Source organism: Aotus nancymaae, unplaced genomic scaffold (assembly GCF_030222135.1).
Source record: "Aotus nancymaae isolate 86718 unplaced genomic scaffold, 86718_ANA_hifiasm-v0.15.2.pri h1tg000064l_1, whole genome shotgun sequence".
Classification (NCBI taxonomy): Eukaryota; Metazoa; Chordata; class Mammalia; order Primates; family Aotidae; genus Aotus; species Aotus nancymaae.
In genome coordinates, this window is record NW_026988479.1 from 26,354,160 (window position 1) to 26,368,430 (window position 14,271).

At 43.3% G+C, this 14,271-nt stretch overlaps 1 protein-coding gene across 2 annotated transcripts in view; it reads left to right on the forward strand.

Annotated features, from left to right (window-relative positions):
* The first annotated feature begins 1,441 nt into the window (after positions 1–1,441).
* Positions 1,442–14,271, forward strand: part of SLC36A1 (solute carrier family 36 member 1) — a 124,318-nt gene continuing 111,488 nt past the window's right edge. The window contains exon 1 of one of the 2 annotated variants that reach the window (XM_012474316.3): positions 1,442–1,471. The gene's annotated coding sequence lies outside the window, so the exon portion shown is untranslated. Of the gene's footprint in view, positions 1,472–1,496; positions 1,579–14,271 lie in introns of those variants that run through there. The other variant, XM_012473658.3, reaches the window with a different exon arrangement.

Below are 14,271 nucleotides of genomic sequence, written 5' to 3' on the forward strand. Positions count from 1 at the left end.
CAGCTACTTGGGAGGCTGAGGCAAGAGAATTGCTTGAATCCGGGAGGCAGAGGTTGCACTGAGCTGAGATTGTGCCATTGCAATCCAGACTAGGCAACAAGAGTGAAACTCCGTCTTAAAGAAAAAAAAGCATGTTGTTTAATTTCCACATATTTGTGAATTTTCCAAGATTCTTCCTGGTATCGATTTCTAGCTTCATACCATTATAGTCTGAAAGAATATTAATATAATTTCAATCGGCTTAAATTTAAAGCTTGTTTTCTGGACTAGCATCTGGTCCATTCTAGAGAATGTTCCAAGTGTGTTAGAGAAAAATGTGTATTCTGCTTCTTTTGGATGAAAAGTTCTGTATATATCTGTTAGGTTCATTTGGTTTAAAGTGCAATTCAAGTTCATTATTTCCTTATTTTCTCTCTAGTTGCTCTATCCATTGTGGAAAGTGGGATATTGACTTTCCTACTATTACTGTGTTGCTATTTATTTCTCCCTTCATGGCCGTTAATATTAGTTGTATGTATTTAGGTGCTCCAATGTTGCATGCGTGTGTATTTATGATTGTGCCCTCTTGATTAATTGACCCCTTTATCATTAAACAATGATCTTCTCTGTCTCTTGAGACAGTTTTGACTTGAGGTCTATTTGTTACATATTTGTTAAAGGAAAAATCTGCCACAAAGAGGTAAAAGGAGAAGCCTAGATATATAATACTGAAATGTTGCCATCCATTTAAAAATGTTACTTAAAAAATTTAAATGTATTCAAAGATAGTGTTGCCTTACCCCACAGTTCCATTTCCAGTAGCAACCACAGATGAGAGTTTGTGTATGCGTCTGAAAATTTGACTAGAGGATTTTTTAAAAATATGCATATTTCTTATAAAAGCAATATAAACCCATCGAGATGTGTAAAAGAAAATATAGCCAGTGTTAAAATTGGAAATGTTTCACAAACCCACAACTCAAGGAACAGTGTTCTCTTACTGGACTCTGCCCCATGCCCAAGATCAGTGCCCTGTTCAGTTCCTACTCGCGGTCTCCTGCTCTCAGAACATAGTCCTCCCAGCAGTGGCAGTAATATGTCGCCAGGTGGTGCTGTGGAGCAGAGGGCCGGCGCTCAGTGAGAAAAAAGGGGCAGCAGCGCAAAGGAGCGAGCACGTGATCTCGGCCTCGGGCGTGGGCACTGGGCTCACGTGACGAGGCCCGGAAGCGACTGCGGGAGCAGCAAAGGAGGATGGCGAGGGGCTGGCACTGAAGCCAGGAAAGGTGGGCTCTGGTGAAGCCAGAGCCGGAGCCTGGGGGGGGCCGGAACCCGAGCCGTGAGTTCCTCCACTGACGCGCTCCGGCTGGCGGCTCGCCGCCCGGGGCAGGACCCACCTCGCCTTCCTCCGGCGTTGCAGATGCTCCAGGTCAGGCACCGGACGCGCCCGGGCTGCGGGTCCGCGACTCCTCGGCGTCCCCGGGCCGCAGCTGCGGTACGACGCGGGCACCCCTCTGTGAACTGGGCGAAGTGGGGATCCCTGCCCCTCGCGCTCTCTCTCTTGACCTCGTGGGGTTGGGGTCTCACCGTCCTATTTGACAGGTGTGGGAAACGGGGGTAGAAGGTGACGATGACCCAAACTACCATCTAGGGCTTCTTTTACGCCTTCTAAAGGGCCCCAGCTGTTCCCAGCAAATGTCTTGTCCGCTGCGGGAGCCCTGCTCGAGACTGGCTAATAATAGGTCTTTGGGTCAGAATTGCAAGGACCCTGGGAAGTCTCTGGTGCAACTCCCTCCCAGGACGGTTGGAGAAACCTAGCCCTTACTCCAGGAAGGGGTAAGGGCGTGCCTAAGGTCACCCAGCGGGTTAATCGTAGACCTACGCCTGGAATGCAAATGTTCCTAAGCTTCAGCAGCTGTTTGCTTTTCACCACACTGCCTCCTGCGGGAAACTTGACGTGTGAAAAGGCACCGTTTCTGTCCCTTTCTCTCTTAGTCCACTCCCTTTTTAGCTGTCTGCATTTTCCACCGCTGGGGTTGGATTGGCTCTGGGTGTGGTTCCCTGTTTGTTCATTATTTTTCTGCAAGCTCATCCTTCTGTAGGTTTGGTTTCTAACCGTCCTGGATTCTATGTAAGTCACACCAAAATATGAAATATGAATTGAAGTGTGCTTCTGGGAGGATGGGCGGCTGAGCCGAGGTTGTGGACATCAGAGCCCTGACATTAACTTGAAGAATGTAAAGACCTTTGCTTTATTTTTTTCTGTAACTTGTCAGATTTGGGGTTGCTCATCTGGATGGACGTTTTGCAGTTGTTTGAATTTTGCTGAAGATAGCATCATGGTGCAATGGACAGAACAGAGATTGAGGAATCAGGAGATTTTGTCCTAGCTCTGCCGCTTACCTGGCAACCTTAGGTGACTTGGGTTTAGGTTTCTCAGTCTAGACAATGATGGAATTCAATCCTTAACGGCCCCTTCTGCTGTGATCTGGAGGCTGTGCATCTAGGTTTGGTTTTTTGTTTTTTAATAGCGATGAAGTCTCAGTATGTTGCCCAGGCTGATCTCAAACTCCTGATCTCAAGCGATCCTCCCACCTTGGCCTCCCAAAGTACTGGGATTACAGGTGTGAGCCAGTCCCCCTGACCAGGGTCTGTTTGTTTTTTTATTCAGAGAGATTTCCCCCCCTGTGTACACTAAGTATTAGCCTTTCAACAAGACAATCCAGTTGTCTAGGAAGTAGTTTTTTCTGCTTATTCCTGTGTTGCCATAAAATTCTCCTCCTCTTTCTTCTTATCTCTGTATTATATCTAAGCTAAATGCTAACCACTCAAAATGATTTTTAACTGTCTTTTATTATTTTAAAAATGATCAGGGCCCTCTTTTGACTCTTGTCTAGAGCGTCGTTTACAGTAATTAACTTACTTGTACATTTAGAACATGTTTTCTTTAAAGATGTTATGGAAGTCAAGTAGAAAGGGACACAAACAGCTCTGTCATTCACTTTGCGTTTGAGACTCAGAGTTTGTCTGGGGATGGAGGCTATGTGCAGCAGAGGCTGTGCTGATAACAGCATTAAGCCTCTCCCTTTGTTTTCTGATTCTATCATTTATAATTGCCTGCTCTGAAGTCCTTGTTTTCCCTTTAAGGCATGTAGCTGTTCATTTAGCCTCCTCTTGTGGCAGTTTGAAGTGCTCAAAGCTGTCTCTGTTTCAAAGACAGTGTAAGCAAGAGGGATTCCATTTATTTTGTAATATTCTGGAGATTACAACTGGGACCAATAGGAGAAAGTGCCATAAGGGAAAGGTGTTTGGTAAGTGTAAAAACTTTCAAAGAATTAGTGGTCTCCCGTATTAGAACACTGAGCGTGGAGTTCCCTGTCACTGGAGGTAATCATCTCTGGGCAATTACTTTGGGGGTGTTGTGGATGAAATTAGATTGTTGGGTAGAGGATTGGACTAGATAAAGTTTTAAGTTTTCTTTAAACTCAGAGTCTGTGACATTCTAGGATTGGACTTACTAGCATGTAGAGTGGATGGAGTGATTACTTGAGTAATCACTCAGTAGCATGTAGAGCGGATGGAGCAGGTGTCCTCTCACTAGCATGTAGAGCGGATGGAGCAGATGTCCACTCAGTAGCATGTAGAGCGGATGTGTAGAGCGGATGGAGCAGATGTCCGCTCACTAGCATGTAGAGCGGATGGAGCAGATGTCCACTCACTAGCATGTAGAGCGGATGGAGCAGGTGTCCACTCACTAGCACGTAGAGCGGATGGAGCAGGTGTCCGCTCACTAGCACGTAGAGCGGATGGAGCAGATGTCCGCTCACTAGCACGTAGAGCGGATGGAGCAGATGTCCGCTCACTAGCATGTAGAGCGGATGGAGCAGGTGTCCGCTCACTAGCACGTAGAGCGGATGGAGCAGATGTCCGCTCACTAGCACGTAGAGCGGATGGAGCAGATGTCCGCTCACTAGCATGTAGAGCGGATGGAGCAGATGTCCACTCAGTAGCATGTAGAGCGGATGAGGCAGATGTCCGCTCAGTAGCATGTAGAGCGGATGGAGCAGATGTCCGCTCACTAGCATGTAGAGCGGATGGAGCAGATGTCCACTCAGTAGCATGTAGAGTGGATGGAGCAGATGTCCACTCAGTAGCATGTAGAGCGGATGAGGCAGATGTCCGCTCACTAGCATGTAGAGCGGATGGAGCAGATGTCCGCTCAGTAGCATGTAGAGCGGATGGAGCAGATGTCCGCTCACTAGCATGTAGAGCGGATGGAGCAGATGTCCGCTTACTAGCATGTAGAGTGGATGGAGCAGATGTCCGCTCACTAGCATGTAGAGCGGATGAGGCAGATGTCCGCTTACTAGCATGTAGAGTGGATGGAGCAGATGTCCGCTTACTAGCATGTAGAGTGGATGGAGCAGATGTCCGCTCACTAGCATGTAGAGCGGATGAGGCAGATGTCCGCTCAGTAGCATGTAGAGTGGATGGAGCAGATGTCCGCTCACTAGCATGTAGAGCGGATGGAGCAGATGTCCGCTCAGTAGCATGTAGAGCGGATGGAGCAGATGTCCGCTTACTAGCATGTAGAGTGGATGGAGCAGATGTCCGCTTACTAGCATGTAGAGTGGATGGAGCAGATGTCCGCTCACTAGCATGTAGAGCGGATGAGGCAGATGTCCGCTCAGTAGCATGTAGAGTGGATGGAGCAGATGTCCGCTTACTAGCATGTAGAGTGGATGGAGCAGATGTCCGCTCACTAGCATGTAGAGCGGATGAGGCAGATGTCCGCTCAGTAGCATGTAGAGTGGATGGAGCAGATGTCCGCTTACTAGCATGTAGAGTGGATGGAGCAGATGTCCGCTCACTAGCATGTAGAGCGGATGAGGCAGATGTCCGCTCAGTAGCATGTAGAGTGGATGGAGCAGATGTCCGCTTACTAGCATGTAGAGTGGATGGAGCAGATGTCCACTCTTGTGACTACTTTGTTTCTATTTATTCCTTTGTGTCGGGTAACTATTCTCATGTTAAGTACTCCTGCTTTTTCTTTTCATATATATATATTTTATTGCACTTTAGGTTCTGGGGTACATGTGAAGAACATGCAGGATTGTTGCATAGGTACATACATGGCAATGTGGTTTGCTGCCTCCATCCCCATCACCTATATCTGGCATTTCTCCCCATGTTATCCCTCCCCAACTCCCTACCCTCCACTGTCCCTCCTCTAGTCCCCCCCAACAGACCTCAGTGTGTGATGCTCCCCTCCCTGTGTCCATGTGTTCTCATTGTTCGACACCCGCCTATGAGTGAGAACATGCGGTGTTTGGTTTTCTGTTCTTGTGTCAGTTTGCTGAGAATGATGGTTTCCAGATTCATCCATGTCCCTACAAAAGGACACGAACTCATCGTCTTTGATGGCTGCGTAATATTCCATGGTGTATATGTGCCACATTTTCCCTGTCCAGTCTATCATCGATGGGCATTTGGGTTGGTTCCAAGTCTTTGCTATTGTAAACAGTGCTGCAATGAACATAACTGTTCATATATCTTTATAATAGAATAATTTATAATCCCTTGAATATATACCCAGTAATGGGATTGCTGGGTCAAATGGAATTTGTTTCTAGGTCCTTGAGGAATAATCACACTGTCTTCCACAATGGTTGAACTAATTTACACTCCCATCAACAATGTAAAAGTGTTCCTATTTCTCCATATCCTCTCCAGCATCTGTTGTCTCCAGATTTTTTAATGATCGCCATTCTAACTGAAGTGAGATGGTATCTCAATGTAGTTTTAATCTGCATTCTCTAATGACCAGTGATGATGAGCATTTTTTCATATGTTTGTTGGCCTCATATATGTCTTCTTTTGAAAAGTGCCTGATCATATGCTTTGCCATCCTTTTGAATGGGTTTGTTTGTTTTTTTTCTTATAAATCTGTTTTAGTTATTTGTACATTCTAGATATAAGTCCTTTGTCAGATGGGTAGATTGCAAAAATTTTTTCCCATTCTGTTGGTTGCCAGTTCACTCTAATGATTGTTTCTTTTGCTGTGCAGAAGCTCTGGAATTTAATTATATCCCATTTATCTATTTTGGCTTTTGTTGCCAATGCTTTTGCTGTTTTAGTCATGAAGTCCTTGCCTATGCCTATGTCTTGAATGGTTTTGCCTAGGTTTTCTTCCGGGGTTTTTATGGTGTTAGGTCTTATGTTTAAGTGTTTAATCCATCTGGAGTTAATTTTAGTGTAAGGCGTCAGGAAGGGGTCCAGTTTCTGCTTTCTGCACATGGCTAGCCAGTTCTCCCAACACCATTTATTAAACAGGGAATCCTTTCCCCATTGCTTGTTTTTGTCAGGTTTGTCAAAGATCAGATGGTTGTAGATGCATGGCATTGCCTCTGAGGCCTCTGTTCTGTTCCATTGGTCTATATCACTGTTTTGGTACCAGTACCATGCTGTTTTGATTACTGTAGGCTTGTAGTATAGTTTGAAGTCAGGTAGCATGATGCCTCCCTCCAGCTTTGTTCTTTTTGCTTAGGGTTAACTTGGCTGTGCAGGCTCTCTTTTGGTTCCACATGAAGTTTAAGGTGGTTTTTTTCCAGTTCTGTGAAGAAGGCCATTGGTAGCTTGATGGGGATAGCATTGAATCTATAAATTACTTTGGGCAGTATGGCCATTTTCGTGATATTGATTCTTCCTAACCGTGAGCATGGAATGTTTCTCCATCTGTTTGTGTCTTCTCTTATTTCATTGAGCAGTGGTTTGTAATTCTCCTTGAAGAGGTCCTTTACATCCTTTGCTAGTTGTATTCCTAGGTATTTTATTCTCTGTAGTAATTGTGAATGGCAGTTCGTTCTTCATCTGGCTGTCTTTAAGTCTGTTATTTGTGTATAGGAATGCTTGTGATCTCTGCACATTGATTTTGTATCCTGAGACTTTGCTGAAGTTGCTTATCAGTTTCAGGAGATTTTGGGCGGAGACAATGGGGTCTTCTAAATGTACAATCATGTCGTCTGCAAATAGAGACAATTTGACTTCCTCCTTTCCTAAGTGAATACCCTTTATTTCTTTTACTTGCCTGATTGCTCTGGCTAGAACTTCCAATACTATATTGAATAGGAGTGGTGAGAGAGGGCATCCTTGTCTAATGCCATATATCAAAGAGAATGCTTCCAGTTTTTGCCCATTCAGTATGATAGTGGCTGTGAGTTTGTCATAAATAGCTTTTATTATTTTCAGATACGTTCCATTGATACCTAGTTTATTCAGAGTTTTTAGCATAAAGGGCTGTTGAATTTTGTCAAAGGCCTTCTCTGCATTAATTGAGATAATCATGTGGTTTTTGTCTTTGGTTCTGTTTATGTAGTGAATTACGTTTATAGACTTGTGTATGTTGAACCAGCCTTGCATCTCTGGGATGTAGCCTACTTGATCATGAGATGGGTAAGCTTTTTGACGTGCTGTTGCGATCAGTTTGCCAGTATTTTATTGCAGATTTTTGCATCTATGTTCATCATAGATATTGACCTAAAGTTTTCTTTTCTTTTTGAGTCTCTGCCGGGTTTTCATATCAGGATGATGTCGGTCTCATAAAATGATTTGGGAAGGATTCCCTCTTTTTGGATTGTTTGGAATAGTTTCAGAAGGAGTGGTACCAGCTCCTCTTTGTATGTCTGGTAGAATTCGGCTGTGAACCCATCTGGACCTGGGCTTTTTTTGGTTGGTAAGCTATTAATTGCTGCCTCAACTTCAGCCCTTGTTATTGGCCTATTCAGGGTTTCAAATTCTTCCTGGTTTAGGCTTGGAAGGATGCAAATGTCCAGGAATTTATCCATTTCTTCCAGGCTTACTGGTTTATGTGCATAGAGTTGTTTGTAGTAATCTCTGATGGTGGTTTGTATTTCTGTGGAATCTGTGGTGATATCCCCTTTATCGTTTTTTATTGCATCTATTTGATTATTCTCTTTTCTTTTTTGTTAATCTGGCTAGTGGTCTATTTTGTTTTGATCTTTTCATAAAACCAGCTCCTGGATTTATTGATTTTTTGAAGGGTTTTTTGTCTCTATCCCCTTCAGTTCTGCTCTGATCTTAGTTTTTTTCTTGTCTTTGGCTAGCTTTTCTTTTTTTTTTTTTTTTTTTTTTTTTTTTTTTTTTTTTGATCTTGCTCCTCTAGCTCTTTTAATTTTGATGATAGGGTGTCAATTTTAGATCTTTCCTTGCTTCTTATGTGGGCATTTATTGCTATAAATTTTCCTCTAGACACTGCTTTAAATGTGTCCCAGAGATTCTGGTATGTTGTGTCTTTGTTCTCATTGGTTTCGAAGAATATCTTTATTTCTGCCTTTATTTTATTGTTTATCCAGTCAGCATTCAAGAGCCAGTTGTTCAGTTTCCTTGAAGTTGTGTGGTTCTGAGTTAGTTTCTGAACTCTGAGTTCTAATTTGATTGCATTGTGGTCTGAGAGACTTGTTTGTTATGATTTCCATTTTTTTGCATTTGCTGAGGAGTGATTTACTTCCAATTATGTGGTTAATTTTAGAGTAGGTGTGATGTGGTGCTGAGAAGAATGTATATTCTGTGGATTTGGGGTGGAGAGTTCTGTAGATGTCTATTAGGTCTGCTTGGTCCAGATCTGAGTTCAAGTCCTGGATATTCTTAATTTTCTGTCTCTTTGATCTGTCTAATATTGACAGTGGAGTGTTAAAGTCTCCCATTATTATTGTGTGGGAGTCTAAGTCTGTTTGTAGGTCATTAAGAACTTGCTTTATGTATCTGGGTGCTCCTGTATTGGGTGCATATATATTTAGGATCATTAGCTCTTCTTGTTGCATTAGTCCTTTTACCATTATGTAGTGCCCTTCTTTGTCTCTTTTGAGCTTCGTTAGTTTAAAGTCTATTTTTTCAGAGACTAGGATTCCAACTCCTGCTTTTTTTTTTTTTGCTCCTCATTTGCTTGGTAATTCTTTCTCCATCCCTTTATTTTGAGCCTATGTGTATCCTTGCATGTGCGATGGGTTTCCTGAATACAGCATACCAATGGGTTTTGACTTTATATCCAATTTGCCAGTCTGTGTCTTTTGATTGGGGCATTTAGCCCATTTACATTTAAGGTTAATATTGTTACGTGTGAATTTGATCCTGCCATTTTGATGGTAGCTGGTTGTTTTGCCCATTAGTTGATGCAGTTTATTCTTTGTGTCGATGCTCTTTACCATTTGGTACATTTTTGGAGTGGCTGGTACTGGTTGTTCCTTTCTATGTTTAGTGCTTCTTTCAGGAGCTCTTGTAAGGCAGGAGGCCTGGTGGTGATGAAATCTCTGAGCAATTGCTTGATCATAAAGGATTTTATTTCTCCTTCGCTTATGAAGCTTAGCTTGGCTGGATATGAAATTCTAGGTTGAAAGTTCTTTTCTTTAAGGATGTTGAATATTGGCCCCCACTCTCTTCTGGCTTGTAGGGTTTCTGCTGAGAGATCCACTGTGAGTTTGATGGGCTTGCCTTTGTGGGTAACCTGACCTTTCTCTCTGGCTGCCCTTAGCATTTTTTCCTTCATTTCAACCCTGGTGAATCTGATGATTATGTGCCTTGGGGTTGCTCTTCTTGAGGAGTATCTTTGCAGTGTTCTCTGTATTTCCTGGACTTGAATATTGGCCTGCCTTGCTAGGTTGGGGAAGTTTTTCTGGATAATATCCTGAAGAGTGTTTTCCAGCTTGGATTCATTCTCTCCGTCACATTCAGGTACATCTATCAAACATAGATTAGGTCTTTTCACATAATCCCATATTTCTTGGAGGCTTTGTTCATTTCTTTTTACTCTTTTTTCTCCAATCTTGTCTTCTCATTTTATTTCATTGAGTTGATCTTCAATCTCTGATATCCTTTCTTCTGCTTGGATGATTCAGCTATTGAAACTTGTGTATGCTTCGTGAAGTTCTTGTGTTGTGTTTTTCAGCTCCGTCAATTCATTTATATCCCTCTCTAAGCTATTTATTCTCGTTAGCATTTCTTTAAACCTTTTGTCAAGGTTCTTAGTTTCTTTGCATTGTCTTAGAACATGATCTTTCAGCTCAGAGAAATTTGTTATTACCCACCTTCTGAAGCTTGTTTCTGTCAATTCTTCAGACTCATTCTCCATCCAGCCTTGTTCCCTTGCTGGTGAGGAGTTTTGATCCCTTGGAGGAGGAGAGGCATTCTTGTTTTGGGTGTTTTTATCCTTTTTGTGCTGGTTTCTTCCCATCTTTGTGGATTTACCTATCTGTGTTCTTTGTAGTTGGTGGCTTTCAGATGGGGTCTCTGGACGTCTTTTTTGTTCGTGATGAAATTATGTCTTTCAGTTCCTTAGTTTTCCTTCTAATAGTCAGGCCCCTCTGCTGTAGGACTGCTGGAGGTCCTCTCCAGACCCTGCTTGCCTGGGGTCACCCGTAGCGGCTGCGGAACCATAGGGGTTGCTGCCAGTTTCTTCTTCTGTTATCTTTGTCCCAGAAGGATACCCGCCAGATGTCAACCTGAGCTCTCATTTATGAGGTATCACTGCATATATGGGGGTTGGGGAGCTACTTGAGGAGACAGTCTGTCCCTTATAGGAGCTCAAGTGCTGAGCTGTGAGCTCTGTTTTTCCATTCAGAGCTGCTGGGCAGGTACATTTAAGTCTGCTGCAGCAGAACTCATAACTACCTTTTTTTCCCAGGCGCTCTGTCCTGGGAAGGTGGGGCTTTATTTATAAGTTCCTGTTGTGCTTCTGTCTTTTTTCCGAGATACCCTGCCCAGCGAGGAGGTAGCCTAGTCACAGTCTGCCAGCAGAGGTGTTGCTGAGCTGCTGTGGGCTCTGCCCAGCTGCTGTATGAACTTCCTTGCAGTTTTGTTTATAGGGGTATAGTTAGAACTGCTTTGGTGGGCCAGGCGCAGTGGCTTATGCCTGTAATCCCAGCACTTTGGGAGGCCGCGGAGGGTGGATCACAAGGTCAGGAGATCGAGACCATCCTGGCCAACATGGTGAAACCCCGTATCTACTAAAATACAAAAATTAGCTGGGCGTGGTGGCACGTGCCTGTAGTCCCAGCTACTAGGGAGGCTGAGGCAGGAGAATTGCTTGAACCCAGGAGGCGGAGGTTGCAGTGAACTGAGATCGTGCCACTGCACTCCAGCCTGGTGCCTGGCGACAGAGCAAGACTCTGTCTCAAAAAAAAAAAAAGGCCTTGGTAATGGTGGTCTGTCTCAGTAATGGTGGATTACCTCAGTAATGGTGGACTACCTCGGTAGTGGTGGACTGCCTCGGTAATGGCGGACTACCTCGGTAGTGGTGGACTGCCTCGGTAATGGTGGACTGCCTTGGTAGTGGTGGACTACCTCAGTAATGGCAGACACCCCTCCCCCACAGAGCTGGACTGTCCCGGGTCCAGCTGTGCTTGCTGTGAAACTCTCAGTCCGGAGCGTTTCAGATTGCTGGTCTTTGTCGGAGTGGGACCCGCCAAGCCAGATCACCTGGCTCCCTGTTTCAGCCCCCTTTTTTTTTCAGTTGTTTTTCAGTTTTTTCAGCGACTCCATCTCCGAGGCGTTCCAATCACCAGTTGAAACAGCGGTTGGATTTGTGTGAGTTTTTGTGCAGAGACCTGCTGCGCCAGCTGAAACAGCTGTGCTGGAGACTCATGGTGCTTTTTTTGCCCTGGAATCTCCTGGTCTATGGGCAGTAAAAATTCGTTTGGAAATGCAGTGATCTCTCACTCTCTGCATTTTTGCTGGGAACTGCAATCCAGAGCTGTTCCTATTCGGCCATCTGGGATCATCCTCCTCTTTTCTTTTTTTTTTTTTATCACCTCCCTCTCCCTTCCAGTGAGTCAGTGAGTGTCTCAGTTCTTTAAATGCTTGATATCTCAACATCCTGGGAGAGAAAACCAACATCCTGGGAGAGAGATCTAAGATGGCTGATCACTAGCAGCTCGGGATTGTAGCTCACAGAGAAAGCACACAGAAGAGAGGACGCCACACTTTCAGGTGAATTTTTGTTACCCACGGACTGGAAGATTCCCAGAGGAGGAGCGCCACAGGTCGCCAGGGCGACTCTTGTGGTTGGCGTCACGGTTTTGCTGGCTCCCCGGCGTGGCGGTTCTTGGTGCAGAGTGAACGGGACTGGGTCCCCTTTTGATCAACGTTTGGAGCTCTGGGAAGGCAGAGTCGCCCATTTACCTGATTGAAGAAGGGACTCAAGAGGGACGCCAGACTGGAGATTCCCGGGCAGAAAAGCACCACAAATCTTAATGCCGCTGTTTTGGCCGGCGCAGTGGGTTGCTCAGATTTCAACACTGGGAATCAACAAGTTGGACGTCCACTCAGAGACCTAATTTGAAAGTAGGCAATTACAAAGACGACGGGTGGATGAACTTACAATGATGGGAAGAAACCAGCGTAAAAAGGCTGAGAATACCCAAGATCAGAATGCCTCTCCTTCTACAGGTGATCACAGTTCCTCATCAACAAGAGAACAAGGCCTGATGGAGAACGAGTGCATTCCATTAACAGATTTAGGCTTCAGAAAGTGGATAATAAGGAACTTTTGTGAGCTAAAAGAACATGTTCTAGCTCAATGTAAAGAACTTTGAAAAAAGGTTTGATGAAATGCTAACGAGAATTGACAACTTAGAGAGGAATATAAGTGAATTAATGGAACTGAAGAACACAATATGAGATCTTTGAGAAGTATGCACAGGTTTTAACAGTTGAATTGATCAAGCAGAAGAAAGGATATCAGAGGTCAAAGACCAACTTAATGAAATGAAATGAGAAGACAAGATTAGAGAAGAAAGAGTAAAAAGGAATGAGCAAAGTCTCCAATAAATGTGGGACTATGTGAAAAGGCCTAATTTACGATTGATAGATATACCTGAATGTCATGAAGAGAATGAATCCAAGTTGGGAAATATTCTTCAGGATACTATTCAGGAAAACTTTCCTAACCTAGTAAGGCAGGACAATACTCAACTCCAGCTAATCCAGAGAACACCATAAAGATATTCCTCAAGTAGAGCAACTCCAAGACACATAATCGCTAGATTCACTATTTCACTATTTCACTAGAAATAAAGGAGAAAATTCTAAGCGCAGCTAGAGAGAAAGGTCATGTTACCCATAAAGGGAAGCCTATCATACTCACAGCAGACCTCTCACCAGAAATCCTACAAACTAGAAGAGAGTGGGGGTCAATATTCAATATCCTCAAAGAAAAGAATTTTCAACCCAGAATCTCATATCCCGCCAAACTAAGCTTCATAAGTGAAGGAAAAAGAACATTTTTCGCAAACAAGCAAGTACTCAGAGATTTCATCACCACCAGGCCTGCTTTACAAGAGCTTCTGAAAGAAGCATTACAAACAGAAAGGAACAACCAGTATCAGTCATCCCAAAACCTTACCAGAACGTAAAGAGTATCTCTATAATGAAGAATCTACATCAACTAATGGGCTAAATAGTCAGCTAGCATTAAATGACAAAATTGAACTCACAAATATCAATATTAATTCTAAATTTAAATAGATTAAATGCCCCAATCAAAGACACAGACAGGTAAATTGAGTAAAAAGTCAAAACCCATCGGTATGCTGTATCCAGATCTATTTCACAAGCAATGACATACAAAGACTCAAAACAAAGCGATGGAGGAAGATTCACCAATTAAATGGAGAGCAAAAAAAAAAAAAAAAAAGGAGTTGTAACTTTTGTCTCTCACAAAATAGACTTTAATGGTAACAAAGACTAAAAGAAACAAAGAAGGACATTACATAATGGTAAAAGGATCAATGCAACAACAGGAGTTAATGATTATAAATATATATGCACCCAATACAGGAGCACCCAGATACATAAGTTCTTAATGACTTATAAAGAGACCTGGACTCCCGCACAATAATAGCGGGAGATTTTGACACCACATTATTAATATTCGACGGATCAACAACATGGAAAATTAATAGGAACATCTATGATTTGAACTTAGACCTGGAATAAGTAAACTTAGTGAATATTTATAGAATTCTCCGCCCCAGGTCCACAGAACATACATTTTTCTCAGTATCATATTACACCTATTTTGAAAGTGACTACATAATTGGAAGTAAATCACTCTTCAGCATTTGCATAGCATTTCACAGACTTAAATGAAATATTGGTTGGCTGTTTGTTGGTTATTTTTTTCCCTTATTCCTTTCTGTCTCCGTTGTTAAGCAAATTATTGGCACAAAAGAGGTTTTTAATACCTATTTTTAGATTGCATTCCAGCCTGGGCAATAGAGCAAG